Raw genomic sequence first — 21,382 nt, 5'->3', positions numbered from 1 at the left:
AGTAGTACATCATTGTGTGCACCGAATACCTGACAAAGTGGGCAGAGACAAAAGCAATCAAAGAAACAATAGAAGAAAAAGTAGCTGAGTTTTTGAGAGAAAACATATTCTACAAGTTCGGGTATCCGAGAGAGTTGGTCACAGACCAAGGTAGTCAGTTCACTTCCAGCCTGATTGAAGACCTGCTCACACATCATAAGATCAAGCATAGGACTTCCACCCCTTACCATCCACAAGCCAATGGGCAAGTGGAGGTTACTAACAAAGCATTGGAAGGGATGCTAACCAAGGTAGTGAGTAGTAGCAGAAAAGACTGGGCAGACAGATTAGTTGAGGCCACTTGGGCCTACAACAACACATGGAAGACCACCACCGGGTTCACACCCTATGAACTGGTCTATGGGAAGAAGGCTTTGCTATCAATAGAGTTTGAATTCAATACCCTAAGGATGGCAGCTCAGCCGGACTTAGACCTTAGCCATGCACAGAAGGAGAGATTACTGTAGCTCAAAGGATTGGATGAATGTAGATTGCAAGCCCTTCTCCATACAAAGGTAGTTCAGCTTCAGAGAAAGATATGGCATGACAGAAATATTAAGGAGAAGCAATTCCAAGAGGGAGATTGGGCACTCCTCTATGATTCAAGATACAAAGATTTCAAAGGCAAGCTGAGGACAAGATGGCTAGGACCCTACACTATGGAGAAATGAAATGACAATGATTCAGTTCTGATCATAACCATTGATGATGAAGCCATCCCCATGCTTGTCAATGGACATCGGTTGAAAGTCTACAAGAAACCCCTCTCCAAGCGAGATTTTGTTGAAGATTTGAATAAAAAAGTGATGGTAGTGGAGCATGTCTTAGCTTCCACTTCACCCACTCACTGAAGAAAAAGAAAAAAAGAAAAATAAGGACTCAAGTGAAAACCTCAATGAAGCACTTGAGTCCCATCATTGGGTTGAAAACCTCTTCTGAGACGGTCCAGTGATGTCAAAAAAAAAGAGAGAAAAAAGGAAAGAATAATATCCCTGGGTGAAAACCTCCCTTGGAGGTGCCTAGGGCAGGCAACTAAGGAGAAAACCTCTTTGAGGCACCCTAGTTATTTTCAAAAAGAAAAAAAAGAGAGAAACAGAAAAAATGAATTTTTTGCATTGCAGGTTTGCAGGAGGACTACAGGGAGCAAGAGAAGGTGCCAAGGAGACCCTGACATTCACACCAGCATCCACCTCATCTTCTCCACACCTTCCTCCATCATTTCTGGTATCTCTTTCACACCACTGTACCCCTTTTGCGAAAACTGTGTTTTCTACAGGAGGCTCCTGTAGGAATTACAGAGAGTAAAAAATGTCTATAGAAGGCAGTTTGAGGGACTAGGAGAGCTTCATGATGAACTTATCATCTCTCTTACCACTTTCAAGCCTCCTTGCTACCATTTCCAAGCCTACATCACACCATAAGCATCATTTTCCCTGTCCAAAAAAAAATAAAAAATAAATTGGTTTTCCAGTTTTGAAAAAAAAAAAAAAAAGGCACCAATAACCTCACCTGAAGCCTACCTACTACCTCTCCATATTTATCTACACCTCTGGCATCATCCTCGAGCTCCAAGCACAAGAAGAAGCTAAAGTTTCAAGGGGAGAAGCAGCTACAAGAGCTCCTGTAGGAATTCCTGTAGCAGCTGATCCCATAGAAATCTAGCACCAACATCAAGAGAGTGCAAACATGAAGGTTGAAAAGGCACTTGAAGCTCAGATCCAGCTAGAGAAGAACCTGTACAAGCACACAACCACACATCAGCAAGCAGAGACAACATGCAAAAAGGGAAATAAAGGCATGCAGCAGAGAAAGCCACAACACCTTGTTAGCTACCTATACCAATAGGTTTCATATTTCATGATTGGCATTGAAAAGGTCCAAATATGCTCTGCTTTGATGATGCAAAGATCACATATTTCCATAAGAATATAATCTGTGCTTGTAGCTTGATGGGGACTCAATTTTGATGGATGGTCCAACAGTCTAACCTGGATCATGCCATGTTTTGAATTTTCAGTTGTAGAATAGAGAAGGAAGTCTGTCCAAACTGTTTAATCTTGGCAGACAAGTAGTTCAGGTAGAGAAGAAAAGGCTCCCAACAGCTTAATCTGGGACCTTGGAAGAAATAAGGGTAGAAGTAGATAGAAAAACAAAAGAAAAAGCCAAAGAAAAGAAAAGGCAAGTAAGGGTCTGCAAGCCTAAGTGCACCCTCCAAGAAGAAACAAAAAAATGCTAGGCAAAGTAGCTGGGTAAGTAGATGGGGTTGCAGAAGTGGTATTCATTTCAGATTTAACCTTGATGGTCAAGATGAGAAAAGAAAAACAAAGAAGCATGTCTAACTTCCCAATTATCCCTTTTCCCACTCATTACTAACATCCCCTCATCAATTGAATTGCTTAGAAAAACTTGAGGTTTGATGGTGGTTTTATTCATTGAAAAGCCAAATTTATTGTCTAAGATTCTTTTCATTTTGATCTACTTCCTAAGCTAAGTAAGTTTCAAGTATGCTTAGTGACATCACCCCTCATTTGCATTCCCCCCATATTAACCACTAATTCTATTATATAAATCCCCTATCTTACCCTTTCCCTAGTATTATAACACCATGGTGTATAAACCCCAAACATGGTATAAATATCCCTTCCCTTGGCATTATAGCCATATGTTCTCTTTCAGGGATCAAATGGACATCTGGTCAGTTTGATAAGCCTTAGCCTTACCCCTCTCCCCTCTTCTGAATCCATTTGACTCATTTAAACTTCATTTGCTAAGAAAACCTTATTAAAAACCCCTTTTGTCCCTTTAACCCGCTTCATTTGCAAAAATACTCTAAAAACCCACTTTTCTCCTTTATCCAAAGTCTAAGCACCGGGCGCATTTTTACAAAAATATTCATAAAAAACCCATTTTTATGTTATCCAATGGTTCGGGCGCTATATTGGTTTTATTGAAAATATATTAAAAAACCATCGAAATCCTCCATACCCCAATGGTCTTCCGCTAAGCGCGCATCCCAAAAAATATATTTTTTAAATCCCGCCCCCCTTCAGTATTGCCCGATCACTTCATCAACCTGTCAGCCGTCCGATCGAGTGCCTCTGATCGGACGGCCCTTATACGTATCGGGTTGGTCCCGACGCCCGACAGTTAGTACCCGAGAAACTGACGAAGGGTTAAGTCAGTCCTCGGCCACGCATCACCTTCTCAGTCTCTTGGGTTGCCCTCTGACAAAACCACCGCTGTACCGTAGGCGGTCCGAGAAAACCATTACCGCCTTTGTTAATTACTGCCAGTTTTGCGGGGCTTATGTCATCTCCGCGTCAAGGCCACGTCACTGACACCTCGCCGTCGCGTCAACTCCTTCGTCCGCCCCCGCGCTGATATGGCCGCCACCTCATTAACCCCGTGGACCAATCATAGCGTGCCACATCACCTGGTGACGTCATGCTGACGTCATCCGACTTCGACCCCACCTGATGACGTCATGCTGACGTCATCCCAAAAAGGCGCCAATATGCCAAAAATCCATATATTGGCCAAAATTTCGTGTTTTTTCTACTTTTGCCGAAAGAGACTGTTGTTGTTCCTGCATGTATTTTACGACCATACCAGCGTCAACCTACATAGTTCGACTCTGAAACCGCGGGCCCCTCCGTCGTACCTGCATTTGCAACTGTCATTGGCAATCCGCAAGGTATTTCTCAAAATTATTCTCTGCACCTGGTTTTTATCCAAATTTCTACAAACAAACTGTTTAAGGGAGTGTTAAAACACTGAATTCACCATCTGGTATCCAGTAACCTGTACCTATTTCCCTCTAGCAAGGCAACAAACAGTCTGCAAAACCTGCATTTGACTTAATCAACCTGAATTCACAGGTAGTTCGCGCAATCGTGAGCTAGAAACCTCTGCTGGCTAAATTCACCATAGAAAAGTTCTGGTCAGCCCTGCTATTGTTTTTATCAATCCGTTAAACAGTATTTCAATTGCTGTTTGCTCAATTCACCCTCTGGTCCTTAAAATTCACACTTCCATTGTAAGGAATCACCTCTGTGTTGTTCTGCTTACTTCAACCAGTTCACCTGCAAGTCAGAAGCTTAGTAAACCATTGAAACTCCAATTGCACTGAGCATCAAGCCTCTCAATGCCCCTCAAAGGGAGTTAGAATGGAAAGCTCTGGGAGATGTGGATTATCAGATGTTAGACTATTTCCCATTAGGCTCTAAATATAATATTCAGATGCTAAATGAGTTGAAAGCCCAGCACCTTAGTGGAGCTGATATCCTAGGGATTTGGGACTCAAATTTGCCCATCTACAACCTCCCTCAGGTAAATCCTATGCCAGAATTGATCCACAGATTCCAGGAGTGCTATGATCCATGCCAAAGAGCTGTTCTCAGCCCCACAGGCTCAATTCTGTTCCATATCACCCCAGAGAGCATAAATGAGATGCTGCATTTCCACACTGCAAAACCATTGACCCCCCTCTCCATGCAGAACTTGATAAAGAAGGGGACTAAGCTGTCAAATGACCAGATCATCGAAATCAATCATCTGTTCGATGTGCCTCCAAATTTCTATAAATATACAGAAGCAGATGAAACCATAGAGGCAATTGTGAAGCACCAATTACCCACACAGGAAGTCTGGAATAGATTGATACAGCTAATATTATCAAGCCAGAACCCGTAATGTCAAGTTTTTGCAAATTTATAAGTGATCATACGCAGGGAAAATTTTGGTAGATCAGCATACAAAGGAAAGATGAAAGGCTGAGCCAACTCAGCAGGGCTATTCGGTCACCACAGCAGCAAGCACAGTCACAGGTGGCAGGGCCGGGAAGATACAGCGCAGCAAATGTAAAGGCACATTTTCCAGCATTAAAGCAAAGCGTTCCAACCGACTCAGTGACCTCCAAAGGTCGAAATATCCTCTGACAGACTTAAGGAGCATTTATGTTGTATTCAAAGTTGTAATAACTTCTTTTCTACTTTTCTGTACGAAGTAATGAAGATATTTCTCTCTCAGATGACTCAATGCCTGAGATATTTTGTATAAACATTTCTATAAAGTCCCCTTCGCATGAGTTTGCAAAGGGGGTTGTTGATTTCATTTCTATATTTCTATTGCTGTACAACTCTCAGAGAAATAATACAAAAGGTGGATGGAATTTCCAAAGCTCTGTGTTCCTTGATGCACTGTGGTGGCTGGCTGAATGTTACAGGATTCCTGCATGTTTCATAGCACAATAAGTCTTCTTTAAAACTCTGCGTTATATGTTTTCTAGTCTTTCATTTTCTTTCATGTTTGTGAGTTTTACACTTAATGGCAAAGTAAAAGAATAGTTCCATGATTTAATCACAGATTACCCTGAAATCAATCTAAGCTGTTATAAATGTTTTCTTCCAGATAGAGTAAATAAGGTGTAATTCTTAATTGCTACACTTTCAAGCTATATCTCTCACTGTGATAAATATTTTCAGGAATTCAAGTTTGCTCCTGAGGCATCTATCTCTTTCCCACAACCCAGCTTAGTGGAAAATTCTTAAATGCTTTTCACTGGTTGTTCACATGTCACCATCATAATCTAACTTTGTTATATGAAGTATTTAAATGGCCCTGTAATTTCAGTAAATCATCTCAAGATTTCTAAACACTTGTAGCCACAGACTCCATTGCCCAATGAAATAAACTCATCTGCAGAGTTTCACACTTCAAGTACAGAAAGACATCCCTCAACCAAAGCATAAAACTAAACACCCTCATTTCATAGCTAGCCTAAAATCTCCACAGAACAGAGACAAATTATAAAGAGAGAGCCCTCTCTGATTACAGTTTGGCTAGGCACTGTAATCCAAAGATTGGTTAGTGGTTACCCCGGCCGTATTCCCTTAGAGTCAAAGGGAACAACCTGGGTGTTAACATAATTGGCGACTCCGCTGGGGACTTCTTAGGATTTTCCAATTTCTATACATCTCTCAAAGCTGCAAATCAAGCCTGAAATTAGTCAGGAGGCCTGCAAAACTGTTTCTGTATCACATTGACAGTTTTAGGGAAGAGCTTTTTCAAGTGAGTCTTCATCTCAGCTTTGGAATATATATAGCCATTCCAAAATCTTTATCCAGTCCTTGCAGACATAAAAACTTCCTATAAAATCCTAAAAAACAGTTAGAAGCTGGCTCCCAAGAAAAATCCACGGCATACTAGGGCAAATCCTGACCCTAATCCACCCATCATTGTTGATAATCCAAATACCATCCCTAGAAACATTAGGAGGCAGCAAAGGCAGGAGCAGCCTGCTGATTTAACCTCAGATTCAGATCATCCCAGCCTTATCTCTACCCCATGCAAGGTCCTTTTCCGGTCTACTCCTAGTTCCCCTAGTTCACCATCCACATCTCAAAGTCCTCCTCTCACCTCTTCATCCACTGCACATATCCCCTTGACCAATACTCTAGGTTCACCCTTACTTATTACCCCTGTGGTACCCATTGTTCCTATTATCCCAGCTACCCTTGTTAATCCTCTAAACCCTGTAAATATGGCTAACAGATATGCACCCTTGCAAATACCAGCTAATGCTGCAGCTCTACCCCAAGATTACCAAACCAAAATCTCATATTTTGACTCTAATGGCCCTCTGACAGCTGTCCAGCATGCTAAGAGGATGCAAGATCATTTTGAGACCTATGAAATAGATGATGACAGTGTCAGAATGAGGATGTTTGTTCAAAGCCTAACTGGGGATGTAAGAACTTGGTTTAGATCCCTAAATGCAAACTCCATCACAACTCCTGATGAGCTTTATCAAGCCTTTACTAGCAGATGGGAGAACAAGAAGGATCCTCTGCACATACTTGGGGAATATGACACTATCAAAAGAGGTCCCCAAGAGACTGTTTTGGAGTACTGTGCAAGATTTAACAATGTATATAACGCAATCCCACAAAATTTAAGACCCCCTCCTGATTTAGCTTTGTATAAATTTCCTGATGGTTTTGACCCTGACATGGCTTATCAGTTAAAAGAAAGAGATCCTCAGTCCCTTGTAGAGGCCCAAAGGGTTGCTGTCACAGTGGAAGCTAACCTGATTGCCAAAAGAAACAGAGCAAGGTTGGAAAAGAGGACTGTTTTCAAGGAGGAACCCTCTGCCTTTGATCAAAAACTGGATGCAATACTCACTGGAATGAAAAGATTGGGTGATAGGGTGGAATCGGTTGAGAGAAAATCATCATGGGAAGCACCACAAAACAACCCTCCTAGGAATCCAAATTTTAGGAGAACTCAAAACCCAAATGTTGGCAAGGCCAGTGCTGACCAAGACATAAGACCCCCTTTCCAAGAAAATTATGCAGAAACTTCCACATCAACAGAGCCCAATGAAGATCCTGAGATTAATTTAATGGGTCTAGATGGTGAAAGTCAAGTTTTCTTAACACAAGAAGATCATGAGGATGATGAAATCAAACTGTTCCAAACTAAATCAGGTGAATCCTTTGACTTTAAACAAGGCTATGACACTACTGTCTATGAAGTCCATAAACAATACAAGCTAAGGAGCAGAATTGTGAATGTAAATCAGCCTGATAAGATAAAGGATAATCAGCAGCCTAAAAGAGCCATAGTCACAGAGCCTAATGACAAAACAAATTCACCTGCAGAAGAAGTGATTATTGAAGAGATCAGTGAACCACTGTCCTTAAAACAGCAGCCTATCGCTACTTCATCCTCTCACCCTAATTCAAAAATTACTCCTCAAGAGATGAGTAAAAAGGATAGGTCCCAAAATCAAGATAAAAATCAAGAAGAAGATTTAGTGAACAAGGAAAAGACTGTCATCCATAACCCCAAGACCCAATCTGAAAAACCCTTTGACCTAGAAACTGAAATTGGCAAACTAAAGATAGCAATTCCTCTCTCAGAACTAGCCAAGCATGACATCTATAAACTACAGATCAAGAAGTCCCTTCAACTCACTAGCAACAAAGATGATGTCAATGTGCTGGATGACACCCCAGAATTACTGTTTGGCCCAGAAGTGGATGGAAAAACGGTATCCACAGGGGTATTACCTTTTTATGTCAGCTTACACATTCATGATAAAATATTACATAATGCAATGTTTGAATCAGGTGCCTCTCACAATCTCATGCCAAAAGCGGTCATGGAGAGATTGAATCTAGATATAACAAGACCATACAAGGACCTGTTTTCCTTTGACTCCAGCCAAGTCAAGTGTTTAGGTCTCATAAAAGATTTATGTGTGTCTCTAGTTCAATACCCAAACAAAACAATCCTAATGGATGTGGTAGTTGTTGATATCCCACCTAAGTATGGGATGCTGTTATCAAGATCATGGGGAGCTAAACTCCAAGGTTCCCTACAATTAGACATGTCATATGCCACCATCTCTGTCTTTGGGCAACCAAAAAGACTGTACAGAGAAACACTCATGAAATACATGGTCAACAGTGAAGAAAAGCCTCAAAACGTTCCCATATATGCTGTCCATTCAGACATAGACTCATACATTCTCTTCAATGACAGCACAACTCCCTCAAAAGGTGAGGTTGAAACCAAAATACTCATACAGGAGGAAGACTCCAATGAAAGAATTACCACCCATGAAACAACAGTCAATCAAACACTAGATACTGCTGCTGTTCTAAATATCAAGCATACCCAATCAAATGATGAAACTGCCCTAGAAGACAAGCCAGATGAAAAACCACAACTTCAACTTACTTTGCCAGCCCATGAACAGATTGTTAAATCTCCTCCACAACAAGATATTCTATGGTTCCTCGAATTTGATGGCTCAGTCAACAAGTTAGGGGCAGGAGCTGGAGTTTGGGTACACAACAAAGAAAATAGTCATGCAGAAGGCAGAGCCTATAGATTAAACTTCAGATGTACTAATAATATGGCAGAGTATGAAGCTCTTTTACTAGGCCTCAAGTTAGTAAAGTTCTTACAAGCTGCCAGGGTTTCAATCATGGGTGATTCAGATTTAGTTATCCAACAAGTGAAGGGAAATTTTGTCACCAATGACAAAAGACTAAGGACTTATAGGTCTGCTGTTGCTGAGGTACTAAACTTTTTCTCTGAATTCCAAATCACTAAAATTCCTAGAACCCACAATCTGCATGCTCATAGTTTAGCCACATTTGCAAGTACATGCAAGCTGCCTTTTGAGCCCCATCATTGTTTTACAGCTGAGGTAAAACACAGACCCTCCATTCCAAACAATGTTAATGATTGGCAAGTCTTTGAGGATGACAAGCAAATAAACCATTTTTTAACTCTGCAACAAGAATTTGCAGGATTAAATATTGACACTGATACAGCAAGTCAATCACAAATACTTGATACAGCAAGTCAATCAAAAATACAGTTTCAAAAGATTACTCGCCCAATATCACCTAGAACAGCAAAGCAAATGCTAAAACCAACTATTTTCAACAAGGACAACATTCAACAAATTCAATCAATCAATTATGAGGAAGTGGCCAATGCTGAAACTGACATCATAGAGCTGAAAGACAATTTTCTACCAACAGGCCTAACTCCACTAGAGGACATCTTTGATTCAAATGATATTCCCAGAAAACCAAAAATGCAGCCATTGAAGAATTCAACATTGGTACCATTGACAAGCCCAAAATAATTAAATTGTCTGCTTCTTTACCTCCTGACCAAAAGCCTAAATACATTGACCTCTTTAAAGAGTTCCAGGATGTTTTTGCATGGATTTATGAGGACCTAAAGTCCTATGACACCTCTGTTATCCAGCATACTATCCCTCTCAAGCCTGATCAAAAGCCCTTTAAACAAAAATTGAGGAGAATCAATCCTATGCTTCTCCCAGCAATGGAACAAGAAGTACAGAAAATGTTTAAGGCAGGCATCATAGCACCAATCAGATTCTCTTAATGGATCTCCAACTTAGTCCCTACCAGAAAGAAAACTGGTGAAATAAGGCTGTGTGTGGACTTAAGAAATCTGAACCAAGTATCCCTCAAAGACAACTATCCCTTACCCAAGATGGATCACATTCTCCAAAGAGTGGTAGGGGCCTCAAGGATCTCATTACTGGATGGATTTTCAGGCTTCAATCAAATCCTGGTGCACCCTGATGATCAAGACAAAACTGCATTTACAACCCCATGGGGAACCTTCAAATATGTAAAAATGCCTTTTGGATTGAAAAATGCAGGGGCAACATTTCAAAGAGCAATGGATATTGCTTTTGCCAAGGAGATTCATGACTTTTTAGTCATTTACTTAGATGACCTCACCCCTTTTTCAAAATCGGACCAAGAACATTTAAAACATTTAAGGCAGATTTTCCTAAAATGCAGGAAATATGGGATTTCCTTGAATCCCAAGAAATCCCTGTTTGGTTTAGAGGAAGGTAAACTCTTGGGCCACATCATTTCTAAAGATGGCATTAGAATTGATCCAGATAGGATACAAGCTATCCTACAAATGCCTCACCCAAGAAATGTCAAAGAACTGCAAGGATTCTTGGGAAAAATCAATTTCTTGAGAAGGTTTATCCCAAACTTAGCAGAACTAATCAGATTATTAAATAACATGCTAAAGAAAGATTCAAAAGTCAAATGGACTGTTGAAGCCAATCAAGCCTTTGAAGGTATAAAGCTGGCCCTTACCCAAACCCCGGTCTTGACCAATCCTCAATTTGACAGAGAATTTATCATTTTCTCTTTTGCCTCCCAGCATACTATTGCTGCTGTTTTGTTACAAAAAGATGACCAGGGAAATGAGAAGCCAATTGCTTTCTTTAGCAGAGCTCTTAGGGATGCACCTTTAAAATATCAAATCATGGAAAAGCAAGCTTATGCTTTGGTTAAAGCCATTAAGGACTTTAGGATTTACATCCTTTATTCACATATTATAGCTTATGTACCAAGTCCTATTGTCAAAGACATTCTCACCCAAGAAAATTTAGAGGGCAGAAGAGGAAAGTGGATAGAAAACATCTTGGAATTTGATATTGAAATAAAACCTACAAAACTAATAAAAGGGCAAGGTTTGGCCAAACTAATGACAGAAGCAAATTTCCAAGCCTTAGACATCAACCAGTTGGACAGTGAACCGGAGCTGGCGACTCCAAAGATCAATGTAGCCTTTGAACAATCCCCTTGGTACTCTGATATATGTTATGTATTGCAAAACCTGTGTGCTCCCCCAGGATTGTCCAGAACTAAATGTAGGTTCTTAAAAATGAAAGCTTCTAAATTCTGTGTTATGGATGGAAATCTATTGTGGAAAAACCATGAAGGCATATTGTTAAACTGCCTAGTTGAGAATGAAACTGACAATATCATAAAGGAATTTCATGCAGGTGACTGTGGTGGACACCTGTACTGGAAGTCTATTGTGGATAAAATACTAAGGGCTGGTTACTACTGGCCCACCATGTTCTCTGATGTCAAGAAATTCACTACCTCATGTCATAAATGTCAAGTGTTTGAGGGAAAGAGACAGTTGCTGCCACTTCCCTTGAGGCCTGTTGCAACAGAGAGACCTTTTCAACAATGGGGCTTGGATTTCATTGGGGAAATTCATCCCTCATCTTCAGGCCAACATAGATGGATCTTAACAGCCACAGACTACTTCACCAAGTGGATTGAAGCTATTCCATGCAGACAAGCAAATGATTCCACTATCATTCAGTTCTTGGAGAACAACATATTGGATAGATTTCGCTGTCCTGATAAAATAATAACAGACAATGCTGCTGCTTTCAGATCCAAGAAAATGGTGAATTTCTACCACAAATTTCACATTACCTTAGGCCATTCTACTGCATACTATCCCCAAGGAAATGGCCTTGCTGAGTCATCAAACAAAAGTCTGGTAAACATCATAAAGAAAGTACTAGAAGAGAACAAAAAGAATTGGCATAAGAAGCTTGTCAATGCTCTATGGGCAGATAGACTAACAACCAAGAGATCAATTGGAACCAGCCCATATGAGTTGGTTTATGGATTGGAAGCCAAATTTCCCTCATCACTAGGGGTACCTGTTTTGAAACTTCTTCAAGAAAGCCAAGCTGAACCAAATGATATGCAAAGAAGAATCAATCAAATCATATGTTTACAGCAAAGTAGAGACCAAGGTTTCAGCAGAGTTCAAGTTCTACAAGAAAAATTAAAGAAGGCTTTTGATAGAAGAACTAAGGCAGAAGATTTCAACGTTGGTGACAAAGTCCTCAAGTGGGATTCAAGAAGAGAGGATAAGGGAAAACATGGAAAATTTGATTCCCTTTGGAGAGGACCATTTGCTGTCCAAGCAGTACAAGGAAACAACACTTATTTCCTTAAAAGTCTCAATGAAACTGATTTGGATGAAGGTCCTGTGAATGGCAGGATGCTGAAGCACTATTTTGACTACCATCCACAAGTGCAGCCTGAATTTTCCCTTGTACATATCCAGATGTATATATTATTTTCTGTCAACATGTAAAGAGGCAATTTCTCAAAGTTTTCTTAAAATTGCCAGCAAAAGGTGAATAGAATCAGAGGTCTACCAAGAAGAGAAGCACACAATTTTGGCATTTCAAAGCAGCAAACTTCAAGATTGGCAAGAGCAGTCAAGGGGCAAGGCAATCTGACCTGATGTTCTTGGTCTTTCAAATGAAAAACCATCCCCATGTGGAGCCACTGTTAGCTACCTATACCAATAGGTTTCATATTTCATGATTGGCATTGAAAAGGTCCAAGTATGCTCTGCTTTGATGATGCAAAGATCACATATTTCCATAAGAATATAATTTGTGCTTGTAGCTTGATGGGGACTCAATTTTGATGGATGGTCCAACAGTCTAACCTGGATCATGCCATGTTTTGAATTTTCAGTTGTAGAATAGAGAAGGAAGTCTGTCCAAACTGTTTAATCTTGGCAGACAAGTAGTTTAGGTAGAGAAGAAAAGGCTCCCAACAGCTTAATCTGGGACCTTGGAAGAAATAAGGATAGAAGTAGATAGAAAAACAAAAGAAAAAGCCAAATAAAAGAAAAGGCAAGTAAGGGTCTGCAAGCCTAAGTGCACCCTCCAAGAAGAAACAAAAAAATGCTAGGCAAAGTAGCTGGGTAAGTAGATGGGGTTGCAGAAGTGGTATTCATTTCAAATTTAACCTTGATGTTCAAGATGAGAAAAGAAAAACAAAGAAGCATGTCTAACTTCCCAATTATCCCTTTTCCCACTCATTACTAACATCCCCTCATCAATTGAATTGCTTAGGAAAACTTGAGGTTTGATGGTGGTTTTATTCATTGAAAAGCCAAATTTATTGTCTAAGATTCTTTTCATTTTGATCTACTTCCTAAGCTAAGTAAATTTCAAGTATGCTTAGTGACATCACCCCTCATTTGCATTCCCCCCATATTAACCATTAATTCTATTATATAAATCCCCTATCTTACCCTTTCCCTAGTATTATAACACCATGGTGTATAAACCCCAAGCATGGTATAAATATCCCTTCCCTTGGCATTATAGCCATATGTTCTCTTTCAGGGATCAAATGGACATCTGGTCAGTTTGATAAGCCTTAGCCTTACCCCTCTCCCCTCTTCTGAATCCATTTGACTCATTTAAACTTCATTTGCTAAGAAAACCTTATTAAAAACCCCTTTTGTCCCTTTAACCCGCTTCATTTGCAAAAATACTCTAAAAACCCACTTTTCTCCTTTATCCAAAGTCTAAGCACCGGGCGCATTTTTACAAAAATATTCATAAAAAACCCATTTTTATGTTATCCAATGGTTCGGGCGCTATATTGGTTTTATTGAAAATATATTAAAAAACCATCGAAATCCTGCATACCCCAATGGTCTTCTGCTAAGCGCGCATCCCAAAAAATATATTTTTTAAATCCCGCCCCCCTTCAGTATTTCCCGATCACTTCATCAACCCGTCAGCCGTCCGATCGAGCGACTCTGATCGGACGGCCCTTATACGTATCGGGTTGGTCCCGACGCCCGACAGTTAGTACCCGAGAAACTGACGAAGGGTTACGTCAGTCCTCGGCGACGCGTCACCTTCTCAGTCTCTCGGGATGCCCTCTGACAAAACCACCGCCGTATCATAGGCAGTCCGAGAAAACCATTACCACCTTTGTTGATTACTGCCAGTTTTGCCGGGCTTATGTCATCTCCGCGTCAGGGCCACGTCACTGACACCTCGCCGTCGCGTCAACTCCTTTGTCCGCCCCCGCGCTGATATGGCCGCCACCTCATTAACCCCATGGACCAATCATAGCGTGCCACATCACCTGGTGACGTCATGCTGACGTCATCCGACTTCGACCCCACTTGATGACGTCATCCCAAAAAGGCGCCAATATGCCAAAAATCCATATATTGGCCAAAATTTCGTGTTTTTTCTACTTTTGCCGAAAGAGACGGTTGTTCTTCCTGCATGTATTTTATGACCATACCAGCGTCAACCTGCACAGTTCGACTCTGAAACTGCAGGCGCCTCCATCGTACCTGCATTTGCAACTGTCATTGGCAATCCGCAAGGTATTTCTCAAAATTATTCTCTGCACCTGGTTTTTATCCAAATTTCTACAAACAAACTGTTTAAGGGAGTGTTAAAACACTGAATTCACCATCTGGTATCCAGTAACCTGTACCTATTTCCCTCTGGCAAGGCAACAAACAGTCTGCAAAACCCGCATTTGACTTAATCAACCTGAATTCACAGGTAGTTCGCGCAATCGTGAGCTAGAAACCTCTGCTGGCTAAATTCACCATAGAAAAGTTCTGGTCAGCCCTGCTATTGTTTTTATCAATCTGTTAAACAGTATTTCAATTGCTGTTTGCTCAATTCACCTTCTGGTCCTTAAAATTCACACTTCCATTGTAAGGAATCACCTCTGTGTTGTTCTGCTTACTTCAACCAGTTCACTTGCAAGTCAGAAGCTTAGTAAACCATGGAAACTCCAATTGCACTGAGCATCAAGCCTCTCAATGCCCCTCAAAGGGAGTTAGAATGGAAAGCTCTGGGAGATGTGGATTATCAGATGTTAGAATATTTCCCATTAGGCTCTAAATATAATATTCAGATGCTAAATGAGTTGAAAGCCCAGCACCTTAGTGGAGCTGATATCCTAGGGATTTGGGACTCAAATTTGCCCATCTACAACCTCCCTCAGGTAAATCCTATGCCAGAATTGATCCACAGATGCCAGGAGTGCTATGATCCATGCCAAAGAGCTGTTCTCAGCCCCACAGGCTCAATTCTGTTCCATATCACCCCAGAGAGCATAAATGAGATGCTGCATTTCCACACTGCAAAACCATTGACCCCCCTCTCCATGCAGAACTTGATAAAGAAGGGGACTAAGTTGTCAAATGACCAGATCATCGAAATCAATCATCTGTTCGATGTGCCTCCAAATTTCTATAAATATACAGAAGCAGATGAAACCATAGAGGCAATTGTGAAGCACCAATTACCCACACAGGAAGTCTGGAATAGATTGATACAGCTAATATTATCAAGCCAGAACCCGTAATGTCAAGTTTTTGCAAATTTATAAGTGATCATACGTAGGGAAAATTTTGGTAGATCAGCATACAAAGGAAAGATGAAAGGCTGAGCCAACTCAGCAGGGCTATTCGGTCACCACAGCAGCAAGCACAGTCACAGGTGGCAGGGCCGGGAAGATACAGTGCAACAAACGTAAAGGCACATTTTCCAGCATTAAAGCAAAGCGTTCCAACCGACTCAGTGACCTCCAAAGGTCGAAATATCCTCTGACAGACTTAAGGAGCAATTATGTTGTATTCAAAGCTGTAATAACTTATTTTCTACTTTTCTGTATGAAGTAATGAAGATATTTCTGTCTCAGATGACTCAATGCCTGAGATATTTTGTATAAACATTTCTATAAAGTCCCCTTCGCATGAGTTTGCAAAGGGGGTTGTTGATTTCATTTCTATATTTCTGTTACTGTACAACTCTCAGAGAAATAATACAAAAGGTGGATGGAATTTCCAAAGCTCTGTGTTCCTTGATGCACTGTGGTGGTGGCTGAATGTTACAGGATTCTTGCATGTTTCATAGAACAATAAGTCTTCTTTAAAACTCTGTGTTATATGTTTTCTAGTCTTTCATTTTCTTTCATGTTTGTGAGTTTTACACTTAATGGCAAAGTAAAAGAATAGTTCCAGGATTTAATCACAGATTACCCTGAACTCAATCTAAGCTGTTATAAATGTTTTCTTCCAGATAGAGTAAATAAGGTGCAATTCTTAATTGCTACACTTTCAAGCTATATCTCTCACTGTGATAAATATTTTCAGGAATTCAAGTTTGCTCCTGAGGCATCTATCTCTTTCCCACAACCCAGCTTAGTGGAAAATTCTTAAATGCTTTTCACTGGTTGTTCACATGTCACCATCATAATCTAACTTTGTTATATGAAGTATTTAAATGGCCCTGTAATTTCAGTAAATCATCTCAAGATTTCTAAACACTTGTAGCCACAGACTCCATTGCCCAATGAAATAAACTCATCTGCAGAGTTTCACACTTCAAGTACAGAAAGACATCCCTCAACCAAAGCATAAAACTAAACACCCTCATTTCATAGCTAGCCTAAAATCTCCACAGAACAGAGACAAATTATAAAGAGAGAGCCCTCTCTGATTACAGTTTGGCTAGGCACTGTAATCCAAAGATTGGTTAGTGGTTACCCCGGCCGTATTCCCTTAGAGTCAAAGGGAACAACCTGGGTGTTAACACACCTCACAGCAAATACAATCGGATCACAGGTAAGTAACTAAGTCACACCTCTATTTGCATTTATGTAATTAGAAGGCATGCAAAAGCAACGAGATGGTTGAGGTTGAATGAGGGAAAGGTGGCCAGTTAACTTGGCCACCTTCATTTAGTTAACTCCACTCATCCAAGATGTCACCAGCACGTGCACACAGTCAACTCAAACACAAGATGCCAAGGGCAGGTAGTGGAGGAAGTGTGAACTCTGATGCAATAATGAGGGATGACTACGAGGAGAGGCCATGATGACCAAGTAAGTGGGGACCAACAGTCCGAATATGGCCAACGTATACTGTCTAGTCAATTTAATGTCTTAAATTGCTCTACATAAATTATCAATCCGGGTATCGTAAACTGATGAAGTGAGGTGCACTATATGTGCTTAGTTAACCTTTCTCTTACTTCGTTGTTTTATAGTTTATGTTGTTTTTGGGGTTTTGTTCTTGTTGGTTTTCTAAGGTCTTAAGAATACTTTTAAAGGACAAGTATGGATAAAGATTTCAAGACAAGGCCTATGTCCTTAATGGTAACTTCCAAAACTTAGCACTTCAAAAGAACTTAAAACATGTTATTGATGGAGTTAGTATTTAATCAAAAGTGTAAATATACAACTAGTTCAATCAAAATAAAATGCAATAATCAAATAATGAGAGAATGACTATGAGACCCAGTATCCTTGCAGCTTCAGCAAAAGGACAAGATGATTCTATCACGTCATTAGTTCATTAAAAGGCTATGTGCATCACTAATCTATAGTCAAATTGAAAGCAATTTATGTACAATAATATACATGTTAAAAAGAAAATAAAATGCAGTAATTCAAACTGTACATTAATATACATGAAAATCAGAAAAAGAAATACAAGAAAATAAAGTAAAGACATCTGTACATTAATATACATGAAATAAGAAAAACAAATGCAAGAAATTAAAGTGACGACTATACAAGGCAGGGGCCCCCTACCACCTATGAAATCAAAGCAAAATTAAACACACTTGCATAAATTAAAATTGCATGAATGAAAATCTAATCTATCTTACATTCTACAAAGCAATATTTACAAAATGAAATCTACTCTACTTACATCCTAATATGCTCCATGACATCTACTTCACATCTCCTTCCATGTTGAGAACATCAAAGCTTTATTCAATTTCTTCAAAAGTACAAAGTACAAAAGCTTTCAAAAGCCATGGGACTAACAAGCTAAAAGGACTAAGAAAAGACTAAAAGGGAAGACTAACAAATGAAGGAGAGAGATCTCCTATTTATACAAAAAGATGAGAGCCATCTCATTAATGAGAATCCATGAATCTCTCCCTCTACTTCTAGAGTCCTAATCAGAATAGGAACTGATAAGACACATGTCTTCTTAGAGTTACAATACAATTAGGAGATGTGACACATATCCTCATGATCCCATGATTCTTTCCAACCAAATTCGAATTTGGCCTTAGAGTGCCACATAAGGGTCTTCTAGAAGTCTCCTTTCAACCTACACATGTCAACAATCTCAACCCATTTGTTAGGTATAAGCATATGCACATTATTTTCTAATGTTTGACCACAAATTCACTTAAAAGGCTTAGAAATAATAAATATTGAAAAAACATAAAGGTGGCCCAATGATAATGAAAGTGGGATGAATGTGGTGACATAGTAGTGAAATGGAGGTGAGATGGAGGTGATATAATGGACATAATAGTGAAAGTATAATGCAAATGAATGACATTTTCAAGACTCAACATACCCCCCAACTGAAGCTATTGCATGTCCTCATGCAATATATATTACATTAACTCTTTTGATCCTTGAGCTTTGGCTTAACTTTGCATGATATCATTTGATAACTTCATATTTCTGCAAAGTGTTTCACTTGAATTGCAACATGGTTGGTTCTTGTGTTACAACCATTTTTTGTTGCCTTCTATTTTGATCTTTGAACTTTGCATAATGATATTTTGATTATTGTTGCAAAGTATATCTTTATTGGATTACATGATGGTTGGTTCTTGTGTGACAGCCATGATTTTGTTTGTATCCAATTTATCCTTTAAGCACTTTTTCAAAAGCCATTGTATGCTCATAATAGCAATGTAATAATTAATATATGTTGGAAGTATGTGAGCTCTTGAATATGATATGGACATGGCAAGATATGAATATGAATGTATCCCCCTCCAACTGATGGTATTGGCAATTTTATGAAATGAGGAAGAGAAATGTTTTTCCAACAATTATCATTCTAGATTTTTATGGAATTCTATGGTCAAAAGTTAGAAAATGACGTACCTTCACTTACCCTTTGGAATGAATGAGTTGTATGTGTGGTGGCTGAAAAATTCTGATCATATTCTTCTTCAAGTGGTTGAACAAGAGGAGTCATGGATAGAGAGATAAGATGACTTTTTATTGCTTCTACTAAAACTTGTTGAATCTGCTCCAAAATGCTGAAAATAATAGTCTTCATGTCTTCAAAACTCATTGGCACAATTCCTACTATGTGAAAAGATGTTCTGATGTCGAACATAGTAGGAAATTGTTGGCTTAGTGGCCATTAATGGATGCCACTAGTCAACACGAGAACTCTCACCATTGATGACAATGAGAGTCAAGATGCCCAAACACATCTTGCTAGGTATGAATGAATTTGGTGATGTCGAGTCACCTAGAAGATCTAACGAACAAGGGACATTAATGTATTCCCATTGTTTGTCAGCATGAGGACTTGCCATTAAGGCATGCAAGCCTCAAGGTGTTTTTACAAAGAACTTAGACTCAAAGGACTATGGACTCAATAATTTGCATTGAAGCAAGACTTATTTGCGGAACGAAAATGACAAGGAATGGAAAATGAAAATGGAAAATGGCAATGGAGAACAGAAATGGTCAATGGCAATAAGCATGTGAATGAGCCTCTTGCTTTTATTTGTGGGTTATGAATGGACAAAAAGAGATGGAAAGTGTATGTGAATGTAAGTGGAAAATATGGAGGAAAATGGGATGAATGGTTTATTGTGAAGTATGGCTGTGATGGATGGATGTGATGGAGACAATAATATCTGAAAGTTTTTTAAGTGTTTGGATCTAATTTTGCATCAACATATTTCCTCTTTGTTGCTAATCATCCTCTTATGAAACAAATTGGTCTCTTAGAGAGACACCATTCTCTTGTAGTCATTTGTCCTTCCTCCTGAAACCTACAAAAAAACTAATACTTCTTCTGCAATGGAATGTAAGATTATAAAAGGAGAGAGGTGATCAATCTCTCTAGTTATGATATTTACACACAAAACTAAGAATTTGTATTAGTGAAACAAGTTCTCAAAGGAAAAATCAAAAGAATTTATACCTGCTTTGGAATTAGTGCCTCAAGTTGATGTTGCTTCTTTTCAGCAATTTATTTCATTATTTACCATTTCAAACTCTAATGATATATTTCTCATTGTATAGATCTTGTTGAGATCTTTCCAATGGTACTTAAATCATCAAAATCTGATTTTGTATGAGAAAGATAGGCTGATTTGAACAATGAGGTTTTTCTGGCTGCGGAATTGGGGAACAGCTCTGTAGCTAAAAATCTTGAATAAAAAGTTAGCCATTCATCTTTCATTATCAGTCCAAAATTAATCAATACCTTCAGAAAAGTGAGAAAATAACTTGTTCATTTCATTGATTCAAAATTATTATTTTTTCTTGACATGCAGCGACTTAATGTGGCGACTCAGTGTGGCGACTCAGTGTGGCGACTTTGGGATAACACACATTTTGACTTCCCTTTGACCGGGGTCTTTTCCATCAAATTTGATCGAATGAATAGGACACCATCCATGTACCAACATTTCCCTAGCTACCCATGTGACTTGTTTTTCTTGAGGACATCTGCAACCTAGAGTTTAACAAAACAGATGCGGAATCTGGGATTGGCTGCGGAAACGCTGTATGAGCTGCGGAAACACTGTATTGGCTGCGGAAAGTGCAGAGTGTAGAAAGTGCTGTGAAATGGAGTGGCTGTGTGCGTGGAAGAGAAAAAAAAAATGTGGAGGAGTGAAGGCTGTAACAAATTGATCTTCCATATAGCCTTTTCCATGGAAATAGCAAAGGAACCACCCTTTTTGAGGCAAACCGGTTGCTGTGGCCAAGGTGCTCTCTGTTATGGTGAACTGCTGGTCTCCTACCTCCACGGTATTTCCATTAAATGACCGGGAAAATGCCTTTGTCACCTCTTCATTGTACCCTTTAAATTTTTGGATGAACTTCAACCATTCCTTTGTCTGTGGTTAACCCTCTAAAAATTTCAAACCCTCCGGTTCTGCTCTTAACAATTTCCCCATTTTCGGCTCTCAGTTTTACTTGAAGCTCTGAAAGTGGTATATGGACGCTTGAGGAGAATGCTCACGGGAAAAACAAGGGAATTACGGTTGTAACAGAGTAGATAAACGGTATGGTGCAGAACTTGTGATCGGGGTTTTGAACCGAGAGGTGAGAAAAAAGAAAAGAGAGAGATTTACAGTAAAAACGAGAGT

This window comes from Pinus tabuliformis, chromosome 7 (genome assembly GCF_031772625.1).
Source record: "Pinus tabuliformis cultivar Carrire ecotype Pingquan chromosome 7, CPIR1, whole genome shotgun sequence".
NCBI lineage: Eukaryota > Viridiplantae > Streptophyta > Pinopsida > Pinales > Pinaceae > Pinus > Pinus tabuliformis.
Note: the sequence above shows the minus strand (reverse complement) of the source record.